We start from the raw sequence: 13,865 nt of genomic DNA, 5'->3' as shown, positions 1-13,865 counted from the left end.
TTTCTTGACCCAGGCAGTTCGGCCACCTTCTGCACCGAAAACATCATGCACCAACTGAACGCCAAAGGACGCCGAATTGAAGTAGTCTTGCGGACAATGGGGTAGGAGTGACTGGTCAAGAGCTACGAGCTCACAGGACTTGAGGTAGGCAACATTAATGGAAGTGTGTACACAGAGCTGCCTAAAGTGTACATCAATCCAAAATTCCGATGTCGAAAGACAACTTGCTTAGTCAACATAACCTGAAAAGATGGCCTTACCTCAAAGGAGTCACATTGCAAAGCATTGACGCTAACATTGAGATCTTAATTGGAATGAACGTGCCAAAGGCAGTGGAGTCCTGGTGAGTAATTAACAGTCAAGAAAATGGACCATATGCAATCAAGACTCTCTTAGGATGGGTGGTCAGCGGCCCACTCAACACTTGCTCTGCTATAGGGAAATGTGGCACAGCATCAATCACAGTCAATCGTATCTCAATGGAAAACCTCAAGGACCTGCTCATTAGACAATATAACAATGGTTTTCCTGAAAAGGATTATGAGGAAAAATTAGAGATGTCTGTTGAGGACAAAAAAATTAATGGACATAACAGCAAGGTCAGTTATGCTCAAAAATGGTCATTATCACTTGGTTACATCTTTGCCCTTCTGTGATAAAGATGTAACCTTACCTGACAACAAGGAGGTGGCGGTACAGCGAGCGGTGGGTCTCTCCAGGAGATTCACAAAGGATTCTGCTTATGCAAGTGAGTATAAAGCATTCATGGAAGATGTGCTCAGGAAAGGCTACACAGAAAAGGTGCTGCCACATCAGCTGCAAAGAAATGATGGCAAGATATGGTATATACCACATCACGGCGTATACCATAAGCAAAAGGGAAAACTTCGAGTCGTGTTTGATTGTTCTTCTTCTTACAAAGGCAAATCTCTGAACACAGAACTTCTCCAGGGTCCTGACCTGGCCAACCCCCTTCTGGGCATTCTGCTCAGGTTCAGGCAAGAAAGAATTGCTTTAATGGCAGACATAGAAGCAATGTATTACCAAGAACGTGTTCAAGAACAGCACCGTGACTTCCTCAGATTCCTCTGGTGGCCACAGGGGGATGTCAGTCAGCCGCTCAAAGTCTACTGGATGAATATCCATCTCTTTGGTGCTGTGTCATCACCGAGCATTGCTAATTTTGCTCTCAAACAAACAGCAGTTGACAATTCAGACCAATTCAGTCTTGAAACTATTGACACAAACATAATTTTTATGTTGATGACTGTCTCAAATCCGTGGCCTCTGTCAACAAGGCAATCCAGCTCACAATGGACCTTAGGGAAGCATGCACCCTTGGAGGATTCACCCTGAACAAGTGGGTGAGTAACAGCTGTGAAGTCCTTGCTACAATACCTGAAAGTCACAGAGCCACGCTTGTCAAACAGCTTGACCTGGACAGGGACAATCCACCACTGGAGAGAGCCTTAGGAATCCAGTGGAACATCCAGAAAGACACATTTACCTTCAAGGTAGCCATCAAGAACAACGTTCTAACAAGACGAGCCATTCTTTCTGTTGTAAGTTCTATCTATGACCCACTGGGTTTCCTTGCCCCCTTTATTCTCAAAGCCAAGCAAATCCTACAAAAGCTTTGCCTTGAAAATTGTGGATGGGATGATGCCATTCCAGAAGCACTCTCCAAGCCATAGCAAAGACAGATCACAGAACTGGAACAGCTACACAGATTTCAAGTGGACAGGTACATAAAACCTGAGAACTTTGTCTTAACTAGGACTGCTCAGCTGCATCATTTCTGTGATGCAAGTGAGTCAGGTTACAGAATGGTGAGTTACCTCAGTCTTACAAACTGCAAAGGAAATATTCATGTCACTTTTGTGCTTGCAAAATCCAGAGTAGCTCCTGTGAAACACTCCCACACAATAGATGTCTATTCCAAGACTTGAACTTGCTGCTGCAACACTCGCTGTTAAAGTGGACAGGATGCTTCAGAAGGAGCTTCATATGAATCTGGAGAATTCTACATTTTGGACTGATTGTAAATTTATTTCAGTACTGATGTACTATCAAACAAAAAGGTTCCATACTTACGTTGCCAACAGGATTGCAGTCAGGGGTTAAATTGGGATTGGTTATGTGGGGGGGCTCTGCCTCATACCCGCCCCTGCCCCCGCCGCCCTGCCCCAATTTTTGGAAAATAACCCTCTAATTTGATAACCATATCATATTGCACAGAGATATACACCTTATCTGTGTGTTGTAGGCCTATGTGTGTCTTGTAGTGCCCAGGTTGTTGTACATTGGTTTGAAGGAAATGATTAGTGGGGGGTCTGGGGGTCCTCCCCCAGAAGTTTTGTATTATCATACATGTTATTTGCTGAATTCTGGTGCATTTTAATAAGTTGTTAGCTGACTTTACAGAGGTAGGTTGAGCAATATCATGTTAAATCTTGTCACATGCCTACAGGTGAAAAATGTGAAGGAGAAATGTTCAGTGAGAAAATTTGAAGGCTTGCACAATCTTAAACCAAAACAGTTGATTTATTTTGGAGGATAAATGTTAAATATGCCAAAACACTGTCAGTCAAATTGTCAATCAAATATATTCATGCAGTGAATGCAACCAAATACAAACAACACTATAACATTGGAAGCATTTATTATTATTGTTATTATTATGTATTCAATTATTTATTTGGCATGTGGTGCTTTTTGTATTGTCTAGAACATACATAAGATGAGCATATTATAGCAGCAAAATAGAAGCACAATCATTTGAATGCAGCAAGTTTTGCTGCATTCAAATGATTGTGCTTCTATTTTGCTGCTATAATATGCTCATCTTATGTATGTTCTAGACAATACAAAAAGCACCACATGCCAAATAAATAATTGAATACATAATAATAACAATAATAATTACACTAATAATACACTAATAATATTAACAATAAATAATAATAAATTAACATTAAATTAAATATTAACAATAAATAATAAAACACTAATAATATTAACAATACAGTGAACATAATCATTATCATATTTTTTATTATTAAAAACAAAATATCAAATAATACTGAAGAGGGGAAAAAATAATACTGATCTAAATATGTTGTGTTTTTATTTTAGACAGTATGTGTTTTGCTAAACACATAATACTGTCTAAAAATAAAAACACAACATATTTAGATCAGTATTATTTTTTCCTCTCTTCAGTATTATTTGATATTTTGTTTTTAATAATAAAAAATATGATAATGATTATCTCCCCCTTCCCCCTGGCTAATTTCTGTCGATAACTGGGGACTATGGAAATTGAACTCGCCAAATGCACAGACAGTTCGTTCAAGCACCTCTGATGGATTGGGATCGTATGCAGGTAAAAGGGGGGACGGTGTACGGAGAAAATTATAAACAAGTCACAACGCTGAAACACAAGCCCAAAAATCCGCAAACCACGACTTCTGATTTTTTTTTAAAGCGAGCTCACAAAAAAGAAACCCCGAAGTCGCTTATAAAAAGCGGAATTGGCAACCCACGCAGTGTTCCAGAAACCAGAATCTCTGATCGCAAGTTCTGTTCTAAATAGCTTTGACAGGTCGTCTTGTTATCAGGAAAACTATGATCTATCTCATAAAAGTCATGGGTTTATTGATTAATAAAACGATATTTAATTATTCAGAACTGAAAATCGTGAAAAGAGTTTGTTGCTTTTGATGTGTGCGTGATCATATGCCATCCGCTCCGAGCTTATGTGCCGGGGCTCAGCCCCGGACAGCCCCGGCCCAATTTAACCCCTGATTGCAGTGATCCATAGCCTCTCCCAGGTACAGTGGTGCTTGAAAGTTTGTGAACCCTTTAGAATTTTCTATATTTCTGCATAAATATGACCTAAAACATCATCAGATTTTCACACAAGTCCTAAAAATAGATAAAGAAAACCCAGTTAAACAAATGAAACAAAAATATTATACTTGGTAATTTATTTATTGAGGAAAATGATCCAATATTACATATCTGTGAGTGGCAAAAGTATGTGAACCTCCAGGATTAGCAGTTAATTTGAAGGTGAAATTAGAGTCAGGTGTTTTCAATCAGTTGGGATGATAATCAGGTGTGAGTGGGATCCCTGTTTTATTTAAAGAACAGGGATCGATCAAAGTCTGATCTTCACAACACATGTTTGTGGAAGTGTATCATAGCACGAAGAAAGAAGATTTCTGAGGACCTCAGGAAAAGCGTTGTTGATGCTCATCAGGCTGGAAAAGGTTACAAAACCATCTCTAAAGAGTTTGGACTCCACCAATCCATAGTCAGACAGACTGTGTACAAATGGAGGAAATTTAAGACCATTGTTACCCTCCCCAGGAGTGGTCAACCAACAACGATCACTCCAAGAGTAAGGCATGTAATAGTCGGCGAGGTCACAAAGGACCCCAGGGTAACTTCTAAGCAACTGAAGGCCTTTCTCACATTGGCTAATGTTAATGTTCATGAGTCCACCATCAGGAGAACACTGAACAACAATGGTCTGCATGGCAGGGTTGCAAGGAGAAAGCCACTGCTCTCCAAAAAGAACACTGCTGCTCGTCTGCAGTTTGCTAAAGATCATGTGGACAAGCCAGAAGGCTATTGGAAAACTGTTCTGTGGATGGATGAGACCAAAATAGAATTTTGGTTTAAATGAGAAGCGTTTTGTTTGGAGAAAGGAAACCACTGCATTCCAGCATAACAACCTTATCCCATCTGTGAAACATGGTGGCGGTAGTATCATGGTTTGGGCCTGTTTTGCTGCATCTGGGCCAGGACGGCTTGCCATCATTGATCTCATCTCATCTCATTATCTCTAGCCGCTTTATCCTTCTACAGGGTTGCAGGCAAGCTGGAGCCTCTCCCAGCTGACTACGGGCGAAAGGCGGGGTACACCCTGGACAAGTCGCCAGGTCATCACAGGGCTGACACATAGACACAGACAACCATTCACACTCACGGTCAATTTAGAGTCACCAGTTAACGTAACCTGCATGTCTTTGGACTGTGGGGGAAACCGGAGCACCCGGAGGAAACCCACGCGGACACGGGGAGAACATGCAAACTCCACACAGAAAGGCCCTCGCTGGCCCCGGGGCTCGAACCCAGGACCTTCTTGCTGTGAGGCGACAGCGCTAACCACTACACCACCGTGCTGCCGCCATCATTGATGGAACAATGAATTCTGAATTATACCAGCGAGTTCTAAAGAAAATGTCAGGACATCTGTCCATGAACTGAATCTCAAGAGAAGGTGGTTCATACAGCAAGACAATGACCCTAAGGACACAAGTCGTTCTACAAAAGAATGGTTAAAGAAGAATAAAGTTAATGTTTTGGAATGGCCAAGTCAAAGTCCTGACCTTAATCCAATCAAAATGTTGTGGAAGGACCTGAAGCAAGCAGTTTATGTGAGGAAACCCACCAACATCCCAGAGTTGAAGCTGTTTTGCACAGAGGAATGGGCTAAAATTCCTCCAAGCTGGTGTGCAGGACTGATCAACAGTTACCGGAAACATTTAGTTGCAGTTATTGCTGCACAAGGGGGTCACACCAGATACTGAAAGCAAATGTTCACATACTTTTGCCACTCATTGAAATGTAATATTGGATCATTTTCCTCACTAAATAAATGACCAAGTATAATATTTTTATCTCATTTGTTTAACTGGGTTCTCTTTATCTACTTTTAGGACTTGTGTGAAAATCTGATGATATTTTAGGTCATATTTATGCAGAAATATAGAAAATTCTAAAGGGTTCACAAACTTTCAAGCACCACTGTACATCAGTGGAGATATGTCAGTTCTAGAGATAATCCAGCAGATGATGCCTCCCGTGGCTTGTACATTGAACCGCTCTTGAAGTCCCCTAGATGGCTCCATGGCCCTCACTTCCTTTCAAGGCAGGCAGGAATCTGAATGGCCTGATGCACCGGAGGACATCAGACACATACTCCACAGTGATCCTGAGAAACTTCAAAGGGCTGTTGCCTGGCTGCTGAAGCTCAAAAGTCTCCTGCTGCTTCGAAGTCAGAAAGGTAAAGGCCTTATCTCGACATCCAAAATGGAAGGTGAGCACTAAATTCTGACTGTGGATGATTTGGACAAAGCAGAAAAGGCGATCATTTGCTATGTACAGCAGTGTTACTTTGATTCTGAGCTCACTCTCTTAAGGAAAGGCATGCCAGCCAAAGCAGACAGCACCATATCCAAACTTGATCCGATCTTGGATGAGGGTATCCTGAGGACTGGAGACAGGATAAGTAAAGCATCCATGCCTGAAATCGCAGGCCAAAGTAGGAGTTCAAAAGATGGCAGACCTGCCAGAGGACCGAGTCACACCAGACCTACCACCCTTCCAGTGGCGTGCACAGATAGACACCAGGTGGTGCTCAAGCACCTGCCCCTCTGCCCTCTGTCCAAAAAAGTGCCCTTTTGAATTTTTTTTTACAGTTTATTGAGGCCAATGTCGACATGATCTTTTAGGAAAGCATTAAAAGCATGTGTGAAAATAATGTCCCGATGTGTGCCCCCTCTGCACACACACCGGACCTCTGTCTCTCTTGCTCTGTCACGTGAACAAGTGTGCAGTGCATTCAATGTGAGGTTGCAGCAGCATAGCGTCCTGGAAGCCACGGCCTTGTCGTAGCGCAGACAACACATCGGGCAGTCAGTCAGCTCTTCCCCTGCCCCACCAGCCAGGTAACACATGAATCGAGTGAAAATGTATTGTTTGCCCTCTAAGCCCAAGCTGTAATTATTTTGTCGTGAAGTAGCCCGTCGCATACAGAAACAACTGCACATAAGTATTATATTTTTTGCTAGACCATTTTCAGATTTAGGAAAACAAAAATTTCTTTTTCTATTTTGTTCAACTAGAGATTCCTGGCAAAGTCAAAAAGCCTTGATGTAATAAATTAACATTAAGTGGTTGTTTTACACCTTTAAAAACTAAAACGGGTCAGTGGCGACCCGAACACAAGAGGAGGGTTAAATCTCAGACTTTTATAATAAGGTGTTCCACATGCGCAAAAAAGTGCCCTTTTTTCCCCCCAGAGCACTTGCCCCCCAAAATGTCTGTGCACGCCACTGGGAGGGTTAAATCTCAGACTTTTATAATAAGGTGTTCCACATGTGCAAAAAAGTGCCCTTTTTTTCCCCCCAGAGCACTTGCCCCCCAAAATGTCTGTGCACGCCACTGCACCCTTCTCACATGTAGGTATTGACTACTTTGGGCCGATTGAGGTCAAAAGGGGCCGATCCCTGGTGAAAAGATGGGGAGTGATCTTCACTTGTCTAACGAGCAGAGCCATTGACTTGGAAGTGGCGAGTATGTTGGACACAGACTCCTGTATCAACGCTATCCGGCAGTTCCTGTGTCGGCGAGGGCCAGTACTCACCATTAGAACAGACCGCAGCACTAACTTCATGTGTGCGCAGGAGGAATTGGAGGTGGCTGCAAACCAGCTAGACCATCAAAAGATTTATGAAACTCTGTTGACCCAAAATGTCAAATGGCTGTTTAACCCTCCTTTTGCAGCCCATTTTGGAGGCGTGTGGGAGCGATTAATCAAACTGGTGAAAAAGGTACTGCTTTCAGTGTTAAGGCAACAAACACTGGATGACGAAGTGCTACGCACATCGACACGCACATGCATTTATGGACTGTTACATCCACAGCACATCCTCTCTCACCATTGTGCATATACATGGACCTCTCATTTTTGCAGCACACTGAAATTTGACTATGCACACATCCATGGACTTTGGGGGGGGATTGGGGTCCTATGGACTGCAAAATGGACTGTGGACTTTGGGATCTTTGAGGGATCTCATTTTAAAAAAAATTGTGAAAAAAAGAAAAAAAATGTGTATGTATTTACACTATTGATTGTTGCTGATGACTGATTAGAATCGTATTAACATGACATCAGATAACAAATGTTTGGATTAATATGTATTATGGCTCCATTTTGTATTTATTTGGTAATTGTCCTACATTAACAATTAGGGGCCAGGATGTAGGAGCCATATTTAGGTTGCTGTTTGACTTAGTATTTGTTGTTTCTATATGATTTAGTTTGGTAACCCATAAAAGGAATTATGTTAGAATTACGTTAGATACTTACCTGATTGCCTTACCTGTCATGTGGTATGTAGCCACTTCCCCTGACGTGCCGGTGTGGTGCGTAACTGCAAGCTTTAATTAGTCCTTTGAATCAGGGGTAAGGTAGATGACGAGGTGGAATAGTTTTCCGACCGCAATAAGCCGAATGCATTGGAATAACCTACTAAACTAACAGAGCTTTACTTTAGTTTCCCTTTTTGATCCTTTGTTCACAACCGTAAAGTAAACTGGAATTGTCTTAATGGAATAAACCACCATCTCATTTCATTGGACTTTCTGTGAGTGCTTAACTGGATTGTGTGTCGGGAACCTCATGTGGCAAATTTGTTGCAAGGAATTGCTACATCACATGGATATGCAAAAATAGTTTTGACAATTGTGACAAATCTTATGGAAAGTATTACTTTTTGAAGGATTTGTGAAAACAGACTAGCAATCTCTGCGTAATCTCAAGAAACATAATTTTGTTGATTTAAATGCCTGAACAAACATTTATTCATTATAAACTGCAGATATATTTCTTATCCAAACTTGCTGGTCACGATGGGGCAAAATATTTTTACTGTGATTGCAATAATGTATGTGAATGACAGAAATATGCCATGCATAGGACAATTCCATATGGACTTCCTGTTTCCGGTTGAGAGTACGTAGTGCGCGAGTTTGCTGCCTCTTCTCCCTGGCGTTTTTTTTTTTCTTTAACTGTGCTTCTGATTTTTGGCAACGTATTTCCATTTTTTTTCTTTTTGGTTAATTTCGGACTCTTCTTGCTTGGTTTTGACACCGGCTTTTTGCAATCACCTGTAGCAAGCCCCTGCTTTTATCCACCCGCTTGACTTCAGCAGTGGTGAGTGAGTTTCTACCTTTCACCACGCTGTTGTCTGTTTTATGTGCTGGTTAGTCAAATTGCTTCCCTGCACTGTACTCTGGGTGTGGAACCGCTGGTGTTTTGGCTACGTTTATGAGCGGTGTTAGGCTAGGTGGCTTTGCACCTTACATTGGACTGCGTCTGTCCATCTGTTTTTGGATTGTGACTGTGGGTCTGGGTATTGGTTTTGTGGCCTGGCTTTTACCCATGTTTTACACCTACTCGCCGGAGGAATTAAAAAGCCTTAGTGTGCAGCACCGGTTGGATTCCGCGGTATTTAATCTGTGCCGCTCTATTGGAATCGCGCACCGCCCTCGGTATATTCACTGCTCTCCGACTGCTCATTATGCTTTGGAGTCTTCCATACCCATCATATGGACTCACAATCAGACTGCCAAGGTCAACAAGTACGCTCATGGAGTTAATCACGGTGTTCTTCGCTCACTTGGGAAACTGCAAGGTTCTGCTGTCTCTAGATTGTCACCTGTGTTTCCTGCGAAGATTGGCCTTTTAAACTCCTGCTCCATCACCAACAAAGCGTCACTCATTAATGACCTAATTATCCAAAAGACCCTGGACATACTTCTGCTGGTGGAAACATGGCAACAGGCTGAGGCCTATCTACATTTAAATATGTCTTCACCATCTGGATACACATATTTTTCGAAGCTCCGTCTCACAGGGAAGGGTGGAGGTTTAGCTGCAGTTTTCTGATGTGGTTTGAAACTTAAAGAGATTGTTTTTCATGATCTTACATCCTGTGAATATCTGGCTTTGAAAACCTCCACTCCCACACCGTTGTTGCTGATCTTAATCTGTCGACCTCCCAAATCATCACCATCTCTTTTTCTGTCTGAACTGAATGAACTGCTAACTGTAGCCTCATCTGTCTGTACTGCTGTCATTCTTCTGGGTGACTTTAACATTCATGTTGATATTAGTTGCTCCCTTACTGATGAGCTCTTGACTGTCTTTGAATGTTTTGGTTTAACTCAGCATGTTGACTTTCCTACACATAATCATGGTCATATACTTGGTACAAAAATTGTATCTGTATCGGGTTCTGATGTAGGTTTTACTGACCACAAGTTGAGTGTTGTCTCAGTGTGCCTTCTTCTAAACTTCCTCTGCGTTCTACTGTCTCTTTCCGTAATCTTTCTTCTATTGATGTGCATTCTTTCTCTGCCTCTCTCCTCTCTTCTTTTTGTAAATTTGCTGAGGTTCCCTCTCCTGATGATACAGTTGCTCATCTCATCTCATTATCTGTAGCCGCTTTATCCTTCTACAGGGTCGCAGGCAAGCTGGAGCCTATCCCAGCTGACTACGGGCGAAAGGCGGGGTACACCCTGGACAAGTCGCCAGGTCATCACAGGGCTGACACATAGACACAGACAACCATTCACACTCCCATTCACACCTACGGTCAATTTAGAGTCACCAGTTAACCTAACCTGCATGTCTTTGGACTGTGGGGGAAACCGGAGCATCCGGAGGAAACCCACGCGGACACGGGGAGAACATGCAAACTCCACACAGAAAGGCCCTCGCCGGCCACGGGGCTCGAACCCGGACCTTCTTGCTGTGAGGCGACAGCGCTAACCACTACACCACCGTGCCACCCTGATACAGTTGCTATTTACAATAATACTATATCTAACACACTTAACACTTTCGCTCCCCTTAAAACTAGACAGGTCTCTGCAAATCGCACCTCTCCTTGGTTCACCTCTGAGCTTAGGGCCATGAAGGCCAAGGGAAGGTGGCTAGAGCGCCTTTATAAGAAAACTGGCCTTACTATTCATCTTTCACTCTTCTCTGAACACATCGCAAAGTATAAGGATGCTCTTAATGCTGCCCGATCCTCCTATTATGCTAACATCATTAAGAGTGGCAATCATAGACCCAAAACTCTGTTTAATACAATAAACTTCTTCAGCCTCCTTCTTCAACCATTCCTAGTTCTCCTGCTCAGTGTCAGGCTTTTTTGGATTTTTTCAAGGATAAAATTGTCAGTATTTACCAACACTTTCATTCTGAAATTCATTCTTCTGTCCCGCTAGTAGCTCTTTCTCATAAAGCTGACTGCTGTCTCTCTGCTTTCTCTCCTGTTGATTCTTCTAAAGTATCGGAAATTATGTCTAAGTCCTCCTCCTCCTCATGTCTGTTGGACCCTGCACCCACTGCACTTCTTAAATCTTGTGTATCTGCTATCTCCCCTTATATTGCTCATTTGATTAATCAGTGTTTTGCTTTAGGCACTGTTCCCATCTCCCTCAAAATTGCTTCATTTACACCAATACTAAAGAAACCTGGTCTAGATTCTCTTTCACTGTCCATTTACAGACCCATTTCAAATCTCCCTTTCTTAGCTAAAGTAATGGAGAGAGTTGTAGCCTCTCAACTTCATACTTTCCTTGCTCATAATGATCTCTATGAACCCTTTCAGTCAGGCTTTCACAATATGCATAGCACTGAATCTGCTCTCTTAAGAGTTGTTAATGACCTCCTGCTCTCAACTGATGCTGGTCATCTCAATGTCCTTGTTCTCTTGGACCTCACAGCTGCCTTTGACACCGTACATCATGAAAGACTCATTTCCAGACTATCTTCTTTTGGTATTACTGGCTTAGCTTTATCCTGGTTTCAGTCATATCTAGCAAACAGGCAACAGTTTATTTCTATTGGTGTTCATAAATCATCCACTGCTACTGTTACTCAAGGTGTGCCTCAGGGTTCTGTCCTTGGTCCCCTTCTTTTTATATTATATGTTTCTCCTATAGGCCAGATTATTCGTAACCATGGCCTTAACTTTCATTGTTATGCTGATGATATTCAAATCTACATCACTATCACCCCTTCCATAGCCTCTGTTCAGCTGCTAAGGACTTGCATCACTGACCTTAAGCAATGGCTGCATAAGAACTGCCTTAAACTTAATGCTGGCAAAACGGAGGTTCTATTAGTAGGTACCAAAAGACAGGTTCAGAATTTCTCCAGTTTTACTATTGATGTTGATGGTGTGTCTATTCATCCTTCCCAAGTTATAAAAAACCTTGGAGTTATCTTTGACTCCACCCTTACGTTTGAACCCCATCTTAAACTAATTACTAAGAATGCTTTCTTTCACCTCCGCAATATTGCATGTCTCTGCCCTTTTCTCTTGGAAACTGATGCCAATATGTTGGTCAATGCATTTATTTTTTCTCGTCTTGATTATTGCAATTCTCTCTTTTATGGTCTCCCTGCCACATTGCTCAATCGCCTGCAGTACATCCAAAACTCAGCAGCAAGAGTCCTCACACTCACCAAGCGCACTGCTCACATCACTCCTGTTTTACAGCAACTGCACTGGTTGCCAGTTATCTCTCGGATCAAATACAAAATCCTACTTTTAACCTATAAAGCTCTTCATGGTTTCGCTCCTTCCTATGTCTGTGAGCTAATTCATTTGTACTGTCCCTCCCACTTCCTCAGATCTTCTGTCTGTGGACTTCTGACTGTTCTACGTTTTAAACTGACATCTATGGGTGGCAGATCATTTATGCCGCTTTTCCACTACAAACGCGGCTGAGTTGGGCTGAGTCGAGATGAGTGGGGCTGTTGGAGTTGCATTTCGACTACCACCGTGCTGAACCGTGCTGGCTGGAAGTGGGTGGACACATTGGGTGGAGTTAGCGAAAGTGGGTGGATGTCACGTGATGTCGTTAAGCGGCGCAAACAGTGACATCAGTGATCTTTTAAGCGGTAGTCTCACGACCCGGATAGTAAACAATAAACATGGAGGACATGGAGTCGTTAGTGTTGCTGGTCTTGGTGCTGTGGCTTGTTGTCACCGACAACGCCAACAGATACTGGCAAGAGCGTATAGATGAGGCGAGGCGCATAAGGCTCCAGAAATTCTCGTAATTCGTAATTCTTCTTCTTCCGGGTTTATGGTGTTTACAGATCCCAGCGTGCTCGCAGGGCGTGTGTGGGCATGTGAGGACACTCCTCCTCACCAATCAGTGCACAGGGGAGTGTCTGCTCATGCCCCCAGCCTCACTCAGCTCGGTTTGGCTAGCTTCAGCCCCACTCCAAAACCGTGCGAGTTTTGGGTGCTAAGCAGGGCTGAAGCGAGCTGAGTCGTGCTGTTTTGAGATAGTCGAAACGCAAGCCGTGTCGGGCTGAAGCGAGCTGAAGTGAGCTGAAAAAGGGTAGTGGAAAAGGGCCATTAGTGTTGCTGCTCCTAAACTCTGGGACTCGTTACCACAATCACTTCATGACTGTTCCATTCTCTCTTCCTTCAAAGCCAACTTGAAAACTTTTCTCTTTACCTCACACTATTCTTCCTAGTTGTTTTTTTTTTGGTGGCGGTAATTCTTTTGTAAAGCATCCTTGGGTTTGTGAAAGGCGCTATATAAATTGAACTTCTTCTTCTTATTATTATTATTATTATGCAGTTTATATTCTGAAATGCAATTTTTAACAAGCTTCTGTGCAAACCAAAGGATCATTCTCATCTTAACCCAAGACAGAAGCATATTTTCCAACAATTTTTAAAAACCATTTGATGATGAACAATAATTTGCAGCATTTTTGCCCTAAGCAATTTGTATACAAGAAATATAGAATTGTTTGTTGCACCTCCTGAAGATTTTTAATTATTCTTATATAGTAAAAAATGTGCCAACAATTATTATTTATTAAAGAAAAGCATATTAAACTTTTTTCTTGTTTATAGTTACATTTAATGTTGTGGAATAGCAGCTAGAGTCATTCCCTCACCAGCCTCACTTTTTTCTCTCTTGTGAAGCTGATCAGGAAAAATATTTAGTATTAAATAAATACTAAA

Source organism: Neoarius graeffei, chromosome 14 (assembly GCF_027579695.1).
Source record: "Neoarius graeffei isolate fNeoGra1 chromosome 14, fNeoGra1.pri, whole genome shotgun sequence".
NCBI lineage: Eukaryota > Metazoa > Chordata > Actinopteri > Siluriformes > Ariidae > Neoarius > Neoarius graeffei.
The sequence above is the reverse complement of the archived record's forward strand: the minus strand, read 5'-3'. Positions refer to the sequence as shown.